The sequence below is a fragment of the Equus przewalskii genome, chromosome 23 (assembly GCF_037783145.1).
Source record: "Equus przewalskii isolate Varuska chromosome 23, EquPr2, whole genome shotgun sequence".
Taxonomy (NCBI): domain Eukaryota; kingdom Metazoa; phylum Chordata; class Mammalia; order Perissodactyla; family Equidae; genus Equus; species Equus przewalskii.
The window spans coordinates 18,570,371-18,587,552 of NC_091853.1; positions in this window are offsets into that span (position 1 = coordinate 18,570,371).

Below are 17,182 nucleotides of genomic sequence, written 5' to 3' on the forward strand. Positions count from 1 at the left end.
TGTTATTGTATTTGTCTATCGCCACTGTGCTGAATAGCTGTACTTAGAATTAGGTTGAACTTTTTTAAAAATTAAAATTATAGGCATTCATTGAATGAAATGATAAAAATTCTTATTCTCTATTTGACTTTCTATTTCACTCTTTATTTAGACTGTACTTTCCATTTAAAATTATGTACCAAAAAATGAATAATGTATTGGTAGTGTTGTTAATATGTCTATCAAAGTTCATAGTGGTAAGGAAATATATTCTTTAATAAATATATTTAGCAATCAATTCTGAGAATATATTGGAAGTGCTTTCCACGAAGCATAAGCAAATTTCAAGGCAGCAATCACTGTAGCAAGGCAAATATTAATTGCCCATGTCATAAAGTCAAACTCTGGGTCATCTGAAAACTTCTTCAGGTAGATTTATTTAGCAACATCCTACCATGGCTATTCAAGTGTAAAAGAACTTACTAGGCTTTTCCAAAGATTCTCCTCAGATTTGTTAACAATAACAGATACATGAATTAAGCCTGGACCAATAATAAGCCAATTATAGAAAGAGGCCACCAGTAGCATCTGGCAAGAATTCTGCCACCCAAGTTTACTTTAACGCTTATTTTATTCTTTTTAGAGCTTATTTAAAATTTTTTAAAAAGTATGATGAATCCTGATTAACTTTGACAAGTCATAAACCTCCAGCCCTTTCTAAGTAGCTTTAATACAATCCTGTTAGACAATAAACTGAAGCAAAGAGATAAGGAATAACAGTTCTTTGGATAATACAGACAAATGTGTACATACTCACTGGATCTTTTTGGAAATCATCAAACACAGCATGACATTTCTCCCTAATCCTTAACTTCTTTCTCTACGAGATCTGGTGACAAAGTAAAATAAATGATTGTTTATACTTTATAAATTTTTAAGAATTGTGCTTTTCCAAGGGTCTATGTTTTTCCTATCAACACCGTACTTCCTTACCTTTTCCTTCTGCGTTACTATTGACCAAAGTTGCAAGGACAAAACCTGTCTCAATGAAAAATACCATCTGTATGGGAAACCATGTGGCAGAAGCAGAAAAGGACTGAGGTTTATTAACACATTAACAATATATTGTCTATACATGGTTAAGCACTTTAAAAACATTGTTTTATTTAATCTTTGTAACCAACCTGTGAGGTAAGAATTAATTCATCCATTTTACAGGTGAGAAAACTGAGACTCAATGGGTTTACGTAAGTTTCCCAATGCTACAGAGCAAGTAAGCAACAGAATCGTCACTGGGATCCCAGATTGCGTTTCCAAAATCCATGTTCTTTCTGTTCTACCACCTAGACCTTAGGATCAGAAGGAAAGAAAGCCTAAACAAGTCGACTAGAGCAGTGCTGCTCCCTCAGAGTAGCGTGTCTGAGACTGTTTGGAAGCATCTTCAGTGACATAAGGAGTTTGCACCAGAATGTAAATCTACATACTGCTTCTTTCATCCAGAAGCTCTTGCCTAGAAAGCAAATGTCAGCTGAACTAAATAGTGTGCTTAGTGGGGTAGTTGATTTGCTTTTTGGAACAAGCTCCTTATCACAGACTCATAACAAACAGTTTGGGGAGTGGCAGGGGTCCTTGGACCAAGCTTTGAGTAGCACTGGATTCAAATAAGAGGCTGTGACCGCAGTGAAACAGCGGGGTCACCATTAATCAGTGCTGGTTCTGAGTCCTTTAGAGCTAGAATCAATTCAGTTGCATCCCTTACACCTGCCTAGTTTATGACATTGCTATCCATTGCAGAAATCAAAGTGCCTACTCTAAAGGAATTCAGCATTTCCCACACAAAAAGAGGGAAATGGTTCTGAAATATAGAGAGAATCCTGGCACTTTCTGGAGCTGTGGTACGAGGGAAAAAGCAGAGTTCATGTTTGAATTATTGGCACTTGGTGATAAGGATGGACTGCGGAAGATGTGTCATAGTGAGGTTAATAGCACAGGCCTGGAAACGAGACCAATTTGGTTTGAACTGTGAAAGGGTCTACCTTAGAGGGCTGTTGTGAATAACATGAGGTGCTTGGGACAGCCTGGTGTGCAGTGCTTAGTAAATGGCACCTCCATTATTAGGATCGGCTTTACAAGGAAGCAGACACATATGTCAAGTAATTTGATGTTGACTGGTAGAGCATCTTAATCACAGTACATGAAGTGCCATCTTAACTTGTGATTTATTCACTTCTTAAAGCCTTCTTAATTTTCCGAAAGCCAATTTTAAAATGCAAATATTCTGGATATCTTCTAATATGAATAGAGGTCAGTTTAATTTCCTACTACGTATTTTGCAAATTTTCAAAATGATCATTTATTCGTAATTATAATAAAAGGATCTACATTTCTGGGAAGGCCACATCTGAGTAAAGCTCATTAGGAATTAGCTCAGGCCATAGTGTTTTCCGAATTGTGTTTCATTTTATCATAGTGTTTGCAACACATGCTCTGTTTAAAAAACAAAACAAAACAAAAGATACATCAAACAAAGTTGGGCTCCGCGCATCTGAAGATGCAAAAGCACTTCAGCATATTAAAGGCCTGAAGTAACCCTACAGAAAAGAAACCTTTGTTTAACCTAGACTTTCCCAAACCAATGTGATCAGAGACCATCTTTGTTAGGCAACGTCTACTCATACACCATGGAACAGATTTTGGTTTAAGACCACACGCTGGTTTAAGAGATTATTTTCCAAACTTAACAGTTAACTGAGAAATTCAGCCTCTTCAGGAACAGGACCTAGATTAGGCACTTGGAAGAAGGGGCTATGAGGAGAGGATCCTGAAAGGAGAAGCGGGAGGATGACCGCGAACTCTGTCCTACGTGGAAAGAGCAGAGCACAGAGATTCGCGTGACCTTCAGTCTACTTCTAGTTTATTCACATGCTAGCCACCGGCCTGGGTTTACCTCTCCATCAGTTAACCTATCTGGTCCTCAATTTTTCCCTCTATCAGATGGGGGGCCAAGGCAAGATACTTTCTAGAGTCCTCATCTAGATCAGCTATCCTAGTCTTTAATCATTCTGTTTTGAAAAAAATGCATGGTATTCTTCACTTTGGTGGAATCAATGGTAGTCTAAGTTTGTTTTACCTTTTTAGAGGTTTTCAATTTTCTTTTAAGGACTCTAGACTGTCTCTAAGGTCAATAAAAATGTTTGATATAAAGCCTTTAGTAATTTTTTACAATTTGAAGATTGTTCCTTGTTATTTCTCAGTCTCTATCTAGATATGGCTTCTGAAATCAAAAACTGAATTAATCTTGTGTTGTTTTTTTTTTTTTAAATAATGGGAGTTATTTTAGATGGATAAATCAACTCATGATTTCATTGCCTCATCTTTTATGTCCACTCAGCTTACTGACAAACAAATTGAATGGATCTTTAAACAATGCAAGAACTAGAAGATGCCTCATGCTCAGTGGCTAACTGGAATTACTCCATAAATCAGCAATTGTATTTCACTAATGTGCTCACTGTTGACTCAGGTTATCATGGCCTTAGGGAGGGATTAACGTATTTTCACAAAACCAGGCCTGCATGTCAGGTGGCCAACTTTTATTATGTGATGAGCTGTAGAGGATTCAGAAGCTTTATGGACTTAACAGCCATAAAGTGAGTTGGCTGACAAAAGTAGAGAATAAAAAGAGAGATCTAGAAGGCATTTCTAACCTCTGAATAATAGGTATGCATATCACTCGAGGTTTAGAAGTAGCAGGTGGTCATGAGTCACTGTTTTTAACCTTGCTTACTTTTGTTACATAAAGGAGGTATTTTGGTAAAATACATGGTTATATTGTGAAATAATTATTCATCCATTACAGCAATTCTGATAAAGTATATCGATATTTTTTTAGACATAAAATGTATCAATATTGTTTGTAGCCCAATTTAATACTGGTATACGACAACAATTATTTTTCCACTCAACAACTTGGATTTTCTTTCCTCCTTTTAATTCCTGGGGGAGAAAAACACTTTCTGTAAAATGAAAGTCTTTTCTCTTCTTAAGAGAGCATGATTATACGGAACATCAGGCCACTTTTTTTACCGAGTAGGAAGTGCTTTGAACTTGTTGGATGATGACATGTCAACAGATACTTTTGATGAACTTCTCAAGAGTGCTAGACAGATTTGAATTAAAATTCTTTAAGAATTTTTATTTAATATTCATTCTTTGGAACTGTAGTCAGCCTGGAGAAATAAAATCTTCCCTCTAATAATCTTTTGTCTTCCTAATTTAATTGATCTATATTGGCTATCTTTAAATCTCCAAGATGACCATACTTTACCTTGGCAAAAGGATGTGGGACTAGATACCTTGATGGTAGAGTCTAGAGAAGGTGTTGGTTATCGTTCAGTGCTAACAGGTATATAGCTCACAATTGGAGAATTCGTATTTCCTATAATTTTCTAGGAAGTACTGCTCAATTTAGCAAAATTGTCAGTTTTCCAATTGCACCTCTTCTCTTGTTAGATGTTAAATTGTATTTGGGCTTTCATGGCTGAACAAAACAAGGATTTCCAGTGCAAGGAAGTAAGTGATGAACATACTTTCTTAGTTAAATGAAAATAAAGGAGTTAAAAAAAATGAAAATCAAACCAGCTAAGATGAAATAAGGTCTGAGGAAGCTTTAAGGTCTCACATGCAAAGGAAAGCTCCATCTTTTAAAAAATTCCAAAGGCTTGCTTTTATGCTAAGCTTCTGAGTTAAGAATAAAGGCCAAACACAAGGCAATAAACCAAAAAAAAGAAACCTGTTTGGAAACATTTAAGGAAATACGTGGAGACATACCCTTCAAACTGCACACTAGCTTGGAATTTTAATACAAAACATGCATATCTAAATGTGCATTTTTGGAAGGGAAGATGTGGAGTGGACTAGAAATTTCTGTACTACAGACTTGGACTCTGAGGAATAGAAGACCTGTATTCTTGTCCTGGTTTTCAACCCATGAATTTTATCACCATGTACAAATCATGTCATCTGAGTGGCCTTAGCTTTCTCATCTGCCAAGTGACAGGACTATATTGACTATTTCACCCATCTTTAAGACCATTTTCACTCTATTACTTAAAAGTTCTATGATTTTTATGGCTAGTTTTTCCTCTAGATACTATTTTTCCGATCATAGCACCTTTGAGATCTAATCTTTTTGCACTTGAAGTAATATATGGTATCCTTTCAATTGTCTGTGCAACTTTAGGAAGGCTTGTTTTTAATAATCCTGCAAATTTGAGGAGCTAAATATTACAAGACACACACTAGATCATGAATGGGGGCTTTCTAACATTTGGCTCTTTGGAAAGTTATCTTGCTAAGGCATTTCTGTGATAAAGTTTCAGGCAACACGATTAAAATCCTTAGAGAATAACAAAACTGAAAAGGGGTGAAATAACTTCAAACCACCACCGTCAATCCTGATAAACACCTCAGACTTCCAGAAATTCTCACAAGCTGTTTCGTAGACACAGGCCTTGATCTCATCATCATTCCAGGAAAAAACAAACAAAACGTGCATGAAATAAGTTTGCAACTTCATCACGACTCCTGAGAGAGTGTTTGCGTCAGGGAAGCTCAAATGTGAAAAGACAATGAGGATTTCCTTACATTTGGCAGGACAAATCAGTTTATAGAGTAAATCCATTGACGGGGACGAGAAAACAAGCCTCTTTGACCCTGACTGAACTTCCTCATGGTGGGAGAATCTAGATTCCCAGCAACACAGCCAAGGACAGAGGAGGCAGCTCCGGGAGCCCAGTGGAAGCACCTCCGGGAAGCACCACATTGGCAAGGCAATCCGTGGGAAGATAATACGTGCTACAGAGCATCGAGCGGCCTTGCTGCCCCTCTAGGCGTCTTCCTCTATTACATAACATCCTAACCAGGTTTCAGCAGGAACCCAAAGAGCATTTATTTAGCTGTGAACTAGAAACCACTTAGGGACTGTCTTCAGTGGCAAAATGAAATGACGGTTAGTCGTTTTACTGTGCCAGTGGTACAGGTAGAGGGATTCCATAGGCAAATGGAAATCACAAAGAATCAATTGTTTCTGCAAGTCTTTTGCTATGACTTTCCCCAAAGTATCCAACTTGATTGTCGGCTTCATGCCTTTTCTCTTCTTTGGTTTATAAGGTTCAAAAAGCTCTTTATGTTCAGGGAGAGTCAAGGGGGAACAGGAGAGGACATAGGGCAATAGAAAGAAGAAAAGGAACTGGATTATCTATAAACTGGGCAAGCAGGACAGCAGTTTATAAGAATTATTGGTTTAAAAAAATACTCCTCATGGATCAGACTAATCAAATCAATGCTAAAGGCAGGACACTCATATTCCTGAAGTTACTCAACAAACGTTTACGGACTCCTGCGTGTGCTGCAGCCTGGAGGGGAACTTGTGTCTAAGACTCTTTCCCTCCTATCTGAACAGCTTCAACAGCTCACCTGCCCTCCCCTTGGTCTCAGCCACCAGAAGGAAACACTTGCCCAATCCATGCCCAACGTGCTGCTACCTCTGCACATCTTCCCAGGCTGGAGTTCTGAACTCCGCTGGCTCTTCTTATCAGTTCACTGACTCTGCTCCTGACCCTGATTTGGGTCCCATTCTTGTCTTCCACCATTCCTTAAGTTTGATGACTGGACTAGCAACCCCTGAAATACATTCTCCTTAAAACCCTGTTTTTCCCTTCTGTAGCATTCTCTCACTTGTAAAGCATCTCCTCCACCATGAGTGTCACAGCATCCTGGCTGCTGTAGACTGAATTGTGTCCCCCAGTTTCATATGCTGAAGCTGGCACCCACAATGTGGTGGTACTTGGAGGTGGGGTCTTTGGGAGGTAAATAAGTTTAGATGAGGTTGTGAGGGTGGGGCCCTTGTGATGGGATTAGTGCCCTTATAGAAGAGACATCAGAGAACTTGCTTTCTCTCTTTCTCTCTCTGCCTGCAGGCACTGAGGAAAGACTGTGTGAGGACACAGTGAGAAGGTGGGCATCTGCAACCCAAGGAGAATGCTCCCACCACACAACAACCCTGCTGGCATTTTGATCTTGGACTTCCAGTCTCCAGAACTGTGAGAAATAAATTCCTATTGTTTAAACCACCCAGTCTGTGGTATTTTGTTATCGCAGCTCAAGCTGACTAAGACACTAGCACGGTGCTTGGCACCCTGCAGGCACTTAATCTGTATTTATTGAATAAATTAATGAGTACTTTGGAACCTGCTTGGCTCTTTCTATCCTTTTCTTGGGTCCTGAGCCATAGATTCAGTTACCCTCTACTCTCACCCTGTAGCAACCAGCTCACCCACAGACTCATTCACAGCCTCGGCTCTGAAATCCCAGCTGAACCAAGGCCCTTGTTTCTCCTTACCCAGGAGAGGAGGTCAGACCTCTACCCTCCCCATAGCTTACCTCTCATTTGGCACATAAACAGAACATCCCTGACTGATTGCCTCAACTTGGCTTTGTTAAACAGCTTAATATTCCTCACGTTCCAGAACTCTTTCGGGTAAATGTTAGCCTCTGACCCACCAATGTTTGTGGCAATCATTCAGGACCCTCTTCCTTTTGCTAACCTGCTCTTATTTCTGCCCTTTCTTCCATTTCCTACATTTTAGCTCCATCTTCCAGCTACCATTTAAATCTGATGCCTTGATTCTCGGGTTTGTTTCTGGTCTCTGATTCCTGATTTATGGCTCCCTCTTGTGGATGTTGGCTTGGATTTGCCCCATCAGTCCGAATGGGCTCTGATCCATCAATTGCTAACGGAGGAGGGGTTCAAACAATGATATTATTATAATATAATAATATGCTATAATAGAAATATGACTAAGGCATATTAGATGCTAGGAAGGCTTAAGTCTGAGAGAGTGGGGTTATGCTACACAGAACTGTGAATTGTGAAGGAAAAGTGGGAGTTTTTCAAGCAGACAAGGAAAAGAGAGTTCAATGATAGGTAAAATGCACTTTGGTAATCACATATTTCTTCATAGGTAATGGAAATGACTACTGTAAATTAATATACTTAAATATTTTAAACACATGCTTGAATATTTGGAAATATTATTTACATTCAGATCATTGGTCAAAATAATATTTTGGCTATCATTAAAGGAGTTTCGCTAAACTCTTTTGTCAAGACACCACTCTTGAATTTAGTATATTCTTAGAATAATAACCATATACACATATATTCTTCTATAACATAGGCTTTTAATATTTGACCCAGCTTCATTAGTCCAAACTTAGGAGACTCATTCACTTGTCCATTCAATAAGAATGTGTTCAGGTCCAGCCCTGGTGGCCAGTGGTTAAGTTTGGGGCACTCTGCTTCTATGCCAGGTTCGGTTCCCAGGCATGGACCTACACCACTCATCAGCGGCCATGCTGGTGGCCGGAAGCTCACATACAAAAGGAGGAAGATTGGCAACAGATGTCAGCTCAGGGAAAATCTTCGTACAGGTGTAATGGAGAATTTGCCACAGTGATCCTGGTTTCTGTTTTGTAATACCCTGTGTGTTGTTAATAGCTCTTGCAAAGTCTATTTTATCTTGTAATTGATGGAATTAAATGTTTTGGAGAATATCTTAGCTTTCAGACTGCACCATAATTGAACAAGATTTTCACAGGTTCTGAAATTTTGACACACCTCAAGCACTTCAAGTTAAGTTCAAAGATCTGTAAAAGAGTGAAGTGACTTAAGTGTATATTCTTGAAAGCACTCTTTATTTGATGTGAACTTTCCTTGGCATACGATGTAGGTTTACTCAAGTCGAGGTAAGTAACCTCCATAGAAGAGAGGAATATCTCAATACTAGAGTGTATTATCCATTTTACTTTGTCACGAAGTTGATTTTATTGTTTGTACTTAGTGTGGGATTGAGTTGAGACTCATATCACCCACTGCTTACTGAAACCTGTCAGGACTCAGCAAGTTTCATATTAGTAGTAGAATAAATAATATTCATATATATTGTCTTTTAATTATTTTAGGAATTAAAAAAAAACCCAGGGGGAAAACCAGACCTGTTTTGATTCTCAGCTAACTTAATTTTTATTAAAGAGGGCTAGCAACCATTTTAAATAAAGAATCCTACATTGTTTGTCAAAACAGTACATAAAATGAGCAAACAGAAATGCTAGACATTGCTATAGAGATGCTAACTTTTTTGTTGTTATTTTCCTCAACTAGATTCTGAAAGGGCCAACAGTAAGAAAATGTGTGTGTGTGTGTGTGTGTGCTCGCGCGCGCGTGCGCGTGCTCGCCCCTGTCCATGGGCACCCCTACATCTTCCCTCAGTCTTTCATGGGGACCTCAAAGAAGGAAGGCAACCATTAACGGGGAGTATATGGTCCCAGCACAGTGTCTCTTTCACAGTACGGGGCTCAATAAATATGTCTTTTGAGCGAATGGGATTGCATCTGCCAGGTCATTTTACATAGTACAGAAGATAGCTACCAAGTTTCTATTCCTTTGAAACCAATGACACATTCACTGAAATCTGATTTTTATAGTCTTTGGCTTTTCATTTGCAGAGATGATGCCCAGTGTCTATTTTTGCTGCTGGGCACTGTAATTGGAGTTGATGATTTGAAAGACACAGACAGTCCTTGTCCTCAAGTGGCTAATTTCTCGTGGGGGCAATTCAGGCTATCATGAAATGATACAATGATGGGGTGAGCCAAGGGGCTAGGAGACCAAGAGAGACCCAGGGGTTTCAGGACTGGAGCTGGAATTCAGGCCCCAAAGAAGGTGTGTTAGGGGTCAGGAAGTTCAATGCATCTTTACTTTTTTTCTTCCTTTCTTTAAACTTTGTATTATGGAAATTTTCAAATATATACAAAAGTAGAGAGATCATTTAACAATCTACAAATGGCCAGTTTTGTTTCATTTATGCTCTCCTCCTGTCCCCCAACTCCTCAAGGGACTGTTTGAATCCAATTTCAGACTTCATTTTATCCAGAAGTATTTTTAGCATATATCTCTAAAAATAAAGATTCTTGTTTTTATTTAAAAACCATAGCTATAATACTATTATTGAAACTGGGGGCCAACTTGCTTTAACTATACTCAGTTAATTGTCGTTTGCAAAAGTAGTTAGATGATACATTACTAAAACCCACCCTATAGATAACATCTCTGATGCGTGGCTCACCGTGGTAATACGTGCTTAAGTTTTTCAGGAAGTGAGAGTCTACTTCTCCTCGAATTCAGGCTGGTTGAGACCACAGACTCATCAACTGGGCCTGCGAGGACGACCAATAGGTCACCCTTTGACATCAAGGAGCTGAAAACTCTGCCATTTTGTGAACATGTGTCTTATGAAGAGCCATGAAGTCTGACCACACTTGCACAAATCATCAATTACCGTACTTCTCTTTACCTCCAATCATTGATTCCCACTTCAGACCACCCCACCCCTCTATCCCATAAATACCCCTAATCCCCATTTTTCGGGGAGGTGGATTTGAGATTAGTTCCTCCATCTCCTCACTTGGCTGCCTTTTAATTAAACTCTTTCTGTTTGCAAATTCATTGTCTTGGAGATTGGCATAATCGTGCAGTGTGGAAAACGAACCTGGTTAGGTAACATTATCTCACCTAAAAATTAATAATAATTTCCTAATATTTTTAAATATCCAGTCAAATTCAAATTTTATTTGTCTCACGATTTTTCAAGATTATGTGCTTGAAACAAAATTCTAAGGAGGTCTATATGCTGTGTTTTGTTGATATTATAGCGTGTTTTGAATGGCATGAAGAATTATCCAGGGGAATGTATGGCCTATGGAGGCAGGGGCTTTTTTAGTGTGTTTTGCTCACTGTTTTGTTTTTGTTTACTGTTTTGATCACTCAGTGCCTAGAACAGTGCTTAACACATAACAAGTGCTGAACAAATATTTGTTGCGTAGGTAGATGGATGAAAGGACAAGGGAGGAGGACATTTCAAGCTGAGGGAGTGGAAGTGAGTGTGAAGGCCTGAAGAACTGTGAGATCACAGTTCCAAAGTGTATGTTTTGTTCACACCACCCAGTAATTCTCCCACATCAGCTGAGTGTCCTACAATTCAACTCAATTCTGACATTATCTACCTGGCAATAGCATCAGATCCCATAGGATAAGGACTCGGTCCCACAAGACTGCCCCCACACTTCAGACCCCAGTCACAAGCCTAGGTTGTCATCTGGCTTCTCACCAACTGCCTATTGATTGGAGGGTCCCACACCCTCTCCTTAGGTTCGATTAATTTGCTAGAGCAACTCACAGAACTCAGAGAAACATTCTACTTGTTAGATTACTGGTTTACTACAAAAGGAAATACCTCAGGAACAGCCAGATGGAAGAGATGTGCAAGGCATGGTATGTGGGCAGGGGCATGGAGCTCCCATGCTCTCTGAGCATGTAACCCTCTCTGCATCTCCAAGTATTCACCAACCTGGAAGCTCTCCAAAGCCACCTTTTAGGTTTTTATGAAGACTTCATTACATAGGCATGATTGATTAAATCATTGACCATTGGTGATTGATCCAGCTCCTCTCCCCTCCTGGGAGGTGGGACTGAAAAGTCCAACCCTCTAATCACATGGTTGGTTCTCCTGGCAACCAGTTCCCATCCTTAGGCACTTTCCAAAAGTCATCTCATTAACATAAAGAAAGACACTTCTACCTCTCTCATCACTTAGGAAATTGCAAGGGTTTTAAGCAGTTCTGTGCCAGGAAAGGGAAGGAAGACCAAATATGTATTTCTTATTATAAGTCAAAATATTACAACAGTGCATTTTGGGAACTATCCATTTTATATATGACTGAAGCATAGGATTTGGATGATGCCAGGAGACGTGACTGAAACAAAGAAGAGGCCAGATCATGCAGTGCTAAACAGGGTGATTAGAAACTTTTGGAGGACTCTCAGGAGAGGAGTGACATGATCAGATTTGCATTTTGGAAAGGCTGTGATGTCCAGTTATGCCTGAGGCACCAAGAGATCCCTTGCAGACGGTGTCACATACAAAATAACACCAATCAGGCAATGAGAATTAATTAAAGGTAAACCGAATGTTTCTTGCAATGTCCTGGGAAAATTTCAGGAGGAGCTCTCATCCTTAGCATGGTGAACCTCCTCAAATTTTCTCTTCCAACTCTCTCTCCTGCTATAATCTCTCTCATAGACTCAGTTCACACAGGCTGTCCCAAATCCTTCACCTTTTATCCTTTCCTCATCTATTTTGTTTTCCTGCCCTCTAATATAAATCCAGACGGGCTTTGGGCCTCTCCAGTCTCCCCTGAGCCCGTCAGGCCAGACGGAAGTCTACCCAGCTCCACAGGAGCAGAGAGGCAGTTACACGGTTAATGCCTTTTCTCTGTCACTCTTATGTGGCACAAACTTCTCTAGGTCCTGCGGTACCTAATTGGGTGATGGTGAGAATCTGACTAATGCTCTTTTCCCAAAAGAGTGCAAATCCTAAGTACTACACTTGAAATTGGCCTCTTTTTCACCAGAACACAGCTCTGCCACATACTTGAAAATTCCATCATCAGTGCCTTGACAATGTGTACACTTAATTGGAATGTCGCTGCTCAAGTGTCAGAATTTTGCCTGAGTGCCTCCATATAGGGTGGGCAGCACCCTGGGGGTCTTTTGTGAACGCAGGTTTTCAGTGGAGGAAGCTTCTAGGCAGGAGGGGAAGTAGGTTGGGGAGGTGTCAGGCAGGAAGTCATGAAGGCACTCCCAAGAAGCCAGTTTCTTGCAGGGTTCAGATTTTAGAAATGCATAAAAGTGCATCCTCTTAGGATTAAACTTGATGTCTGGGGACTGGATTGCTCTGGATAAAATTTAGAGAAGCTGGTGACAAAATGGCAATAATATATTCTAGGCCAGTCACTTTATCTTTGTGTAAGTATTTTATAGTCGACTAATTTGTGTAGTAGTATCAAAACCTTGATACTTAATTTTAGAATTTTTTTTAAGCAGCATAGGCTTCCTAAAAGAAACCTTTATAGACCAATTATGAGGGTGGATTTTTTTCTCCTTTTCTAAGCAGTTGCTGCCACGCTATCATTGTTTTTATGAGATTTCTTTTAAAAGTCTATTTAGAAACATGCCTATTTTGAAAAAGCCTTTGGGAAAACTCACATACTAAAAAATTCTTAATACCACTGTGAAAGATGCCAAAAATATCCTCTGCTGAGCAGCTACAAGGAGCATTTCCTTGGATTTAGAATTAGCGCAAACTTAAATTGGTTCAATGTGATCTATTATCAAAACAGCCTTTTTGCAACCCAATTGAAATTTAAAGCATTTTTCTCAAATGAATGTTCAAAGAAGCAGATGGGCAAAGTACTAAACTTGAAGTTTCAAAAACTTTTACGTTCCAATAAAACCGAAGAGAGCATGAGTTTCACTGCTTGCTTTCCCTTAACGAAAAGTCCTTTTTCCACTTTAAAAAGATATCAATCTTCAAACTATTAGCAATTGCTTCTTAAATTTATGTCAATCTATTACGCAACTCATAAAGACAGAATAAGATGTGAAACAGACCAATCATAAGCCTTGTTGATACGCTTAGCAATTCTGACAAAGAAGTAGAAATTCAAGCAAACCAATAAATTGTTTGCATCACCATTGATTTCAGCTATTGTGTTGTTTCGCAATTTCACAGATGACAAAAGTAACTTGTACGAGGTTAGTGGCAAAATGGACACTAGAAAGTCACCCATTCCATCTCTCAGAGCAATGTTTTCTTTTTTATATTATGCTTCTGCGTGTTCTTCCTTGCTTTTGAAATGAGTACTTAAAACATATATTGCTTTGTTAGTTTTCAAAGGGTCAGATCCAAAAGGGACTTGCAGGACATGTAAAAAAATGTTGGATTTTATCTTAAAGATGATCAGGAGTTACTGATCACATCTGTATTTTAGAAAGCTTTATCTTCCAATCCTTGCTATTCTTTGCTAGCGCAATTTATGCCATCTCTCAACCTCTACATCTCCTCATTTTTATATTATCTACTAATATAAATGATAGACTTGCTAATTGTATCATGTGGAAGTTGGTTCAGAGGTTCCTACATTTAAATTTTGGACATACTTGTAGCATATGTGTATACTTATGGCTTTGAAGTCCTTTCTTCCACTAAAAAGTCAATAAATTTCAGGATGGCATATAGCTTCTGGCAAGAATACCATTTCAACTGCATTTTTTGAGCAAGGATCTTTTTTTCCTGAGTCTGGTACAAATTATGATTTCTAACACTGGATTTATTTTTCTAGAAAGCTCGATTTATCTTAGAAACTACTGTTAACAGCACTGAAAACTAAGGCCAAATATGAATGCACAGTGTTTCAATGGCAAGCACTCCATCTTCCCAACTTTTGGTAAAATTCTATATAACCCATCGGATATTTTAACGTTATTACCAAAGGTGATGGGAAGATGGAGAATTGTGGTCGAACAGATACTGGACTTTCCTGAGGTAAGCAAGAGGTGTCACACACTTTGTAAGTTGATAGGTTATATGAACCTTCTTCCATTTTTTCACTCTGGATTGTGTTCAAATTGGCAAGCTCAGCAAAAAAATCTTATTAATTAGTCCTCAATCATTCATTTCCATTGATGAAATCCACGTAAATCTGAAACTTCTGGAGCTACCTAGAATAAAACAAGCATTGCATTGAGCATTTTATGTACATTCTCTTCAACAATATAGATATGCATATACCATATTCAATGTATAGGACAAAGAGAGGATTCTGTGGTAAATGTCAAACATTTGCATTCAGGATCATGATAGTAACATCAAAGCTGAAGGATTCTAACCTGGGGTATTACTGGTATTTGGACAGCTCAGTTCTTTGTTGTGTGGGAGGCTCCCAAAAGGCAAGATGTGTAGCATCTCTGGCCCCTAACCACCAAGTGCCCATAGCACCCACTTGTCACCAGTGTGACCTCCCCAGATGAGATGAGATGAGATGATAACCGTCCTTCTTTTATTCAAATTTCACTCTGAAAAGAATTTCAGAGGAAAGATCTCAGTGTTTTTGTCCAAGACAAAACTCCTCAGCAATCTACTTGATGGACCTAATGAATGGAGGTCTTCAGGCTTCTCCCAGGGTGAGGAAGGCTGAGGGTTTTGTTCAACCCACTCCCTTCCCTCCCATTAACTTGAGACACAGCAGCGCATCCATGTGGGGTTGTAATATCACCATAGAGCAGTGGTTTCTAAATTTGAGTGTGCTAGGCATCACCTGGAGCGTTTATTACAGTGTAGATTTTGATCTAGTAGGTTTGAGCCAGGACCCAGGATCTGCATTTTACAGAATCACTCTAGACAAATGTGATTCCAGTTGCCACCTGTCCACCCTTTCTATATACACTTCCTTAGAAGATTTCAACTCTAAGAAGAATCTTAGAGAACAACTGGCAATAAAATTCCCTCTAATAACAGCATGCAGGAGATGAAAAAGGTCCTTCGTGTAAGTTGAGCGCAGTATTAGAGGACGAGAAAGGAGAGGTCATGTCTTAGGTATAAGTCTTTTGAGAGTGGGTCAGGGCTCAGACGTACCTGAAGGGAGTGCTACCACCCTGGGAGTGGCCACAGTTTATGAGCCCTCACCAGAGAGGAACCATGTAGAAAAATATGGAAATGGCCTCAGCACACAAATGGATGGAAATGAAGAAAAGAAGTAGTGGCTTCCTGGGCTGTGGTGGACAGAAAGTCTATGTTCATGAACCTATCCCTCTGCCTTTACTGGGATCATTTCCAACAACAAAGGGTCCAATTAGAAAATGTGTGGCTGGGATTCATTTTCACGCTGTGCTGATAATCTATAGAGCGAGGATACTATGTAACACTAATTTGAAATGGCAGCCTACTTCCTGTAGCAACCCTCACACGGCTCCTCATGTTTACAGGGCTGGCCCCAGGCAAACTTGAGGAAGGGGGTGAAGTTTGTCCTAGTGTCCCACTTCCTCTTTCCCTGCTCTACTCCAGCACCCTTTCCTCTTCTGCCACCTCAGGTCTGCTAAGGAAGACCCTCAGTCCTATTTTTCCAGAAGCTTATTCTTAGCTAGTTCTAACTAATCCTCATTGGTGGCTTAACCAGAAAATGAAGTAAAATTTTGCTCTGGGAGGTATTTATTTAAGTAGTTCCTGAAAAATGATAAGCCTTTACCACACAAAAGATGAAATGCAAAAGGTGAGTTCAGGCACCCAGGTGATGGGTCTTTTGGGCAATCCATTCAATAGCCCTGAAATGAAACAAAATATCACTCATAAGGCTGGGGATGTGACAGTGTGAGTTAAAACTTTATCTAAATCACATCAGAGTATTGGAAGGGACTTTGAACAACCATGTGGTCCATCTGTAGGCTTTTAGGCACGTCTACACTTTGACTCCCTGAAGAAATGCCATTTTTCTTTGCACAAATTTTCACTAAAGAAGATTACAATGAGTAACTAAACTACTTCATCACTATGACGTCCAATCCATAATCATTTCTCTCTCAACTGGACTATAAAAGCAGTGCCCTAGGCTGCACTGACTCGCCCCGCCACGCCCTTGCCATCAATTCCTCCTCTTCATCCCCATCCCCTGACACAGGCAACCTATTTGGCACACTGAAGCCCAAGTGACCTTTTAAAAATCCTAATTAGATCATGCCCATTCCCGAATTAAAATCATTTTGTGGCTCCCCACTATTCCTAGATGAAGGCCCCCATGGCCTACGAGACTCTTCGTGATCCCGATTTCTCCTCTTTCTCCTCCTCACTCTCACCTCCAGCCTCTCTAGTCTCCTTTTATATCTTCAGATGTGCCATCATGCTCCTGTCATTTCATGACCTTGTAGAGGGTGTATTAGCTCCTGCAGGCTCTCATCTGTGCTGCCCCAACCCCACTGTCACTGCGTTGTTTAACTCAGATTTGTGGTCCACTGTACCCATTACTGTGTCTCTTTATTCATACATTTGTGTGCTTATTTGATTAACGTTTGTTTTCCCAACTAGACTACAGGTTCCATGAGGTGAGGCCTTGGGTCTCTTTTACTCATAAGGATATTCCCAGCATCACAGAGTAAGTTCACAATGAATGTTTACCTAATAAATGAATGAGCTATCCCTTCTATTTAACAAATATCTCTCGTGCTTTGGCTTGAGCCCATTTTTATTCCCTG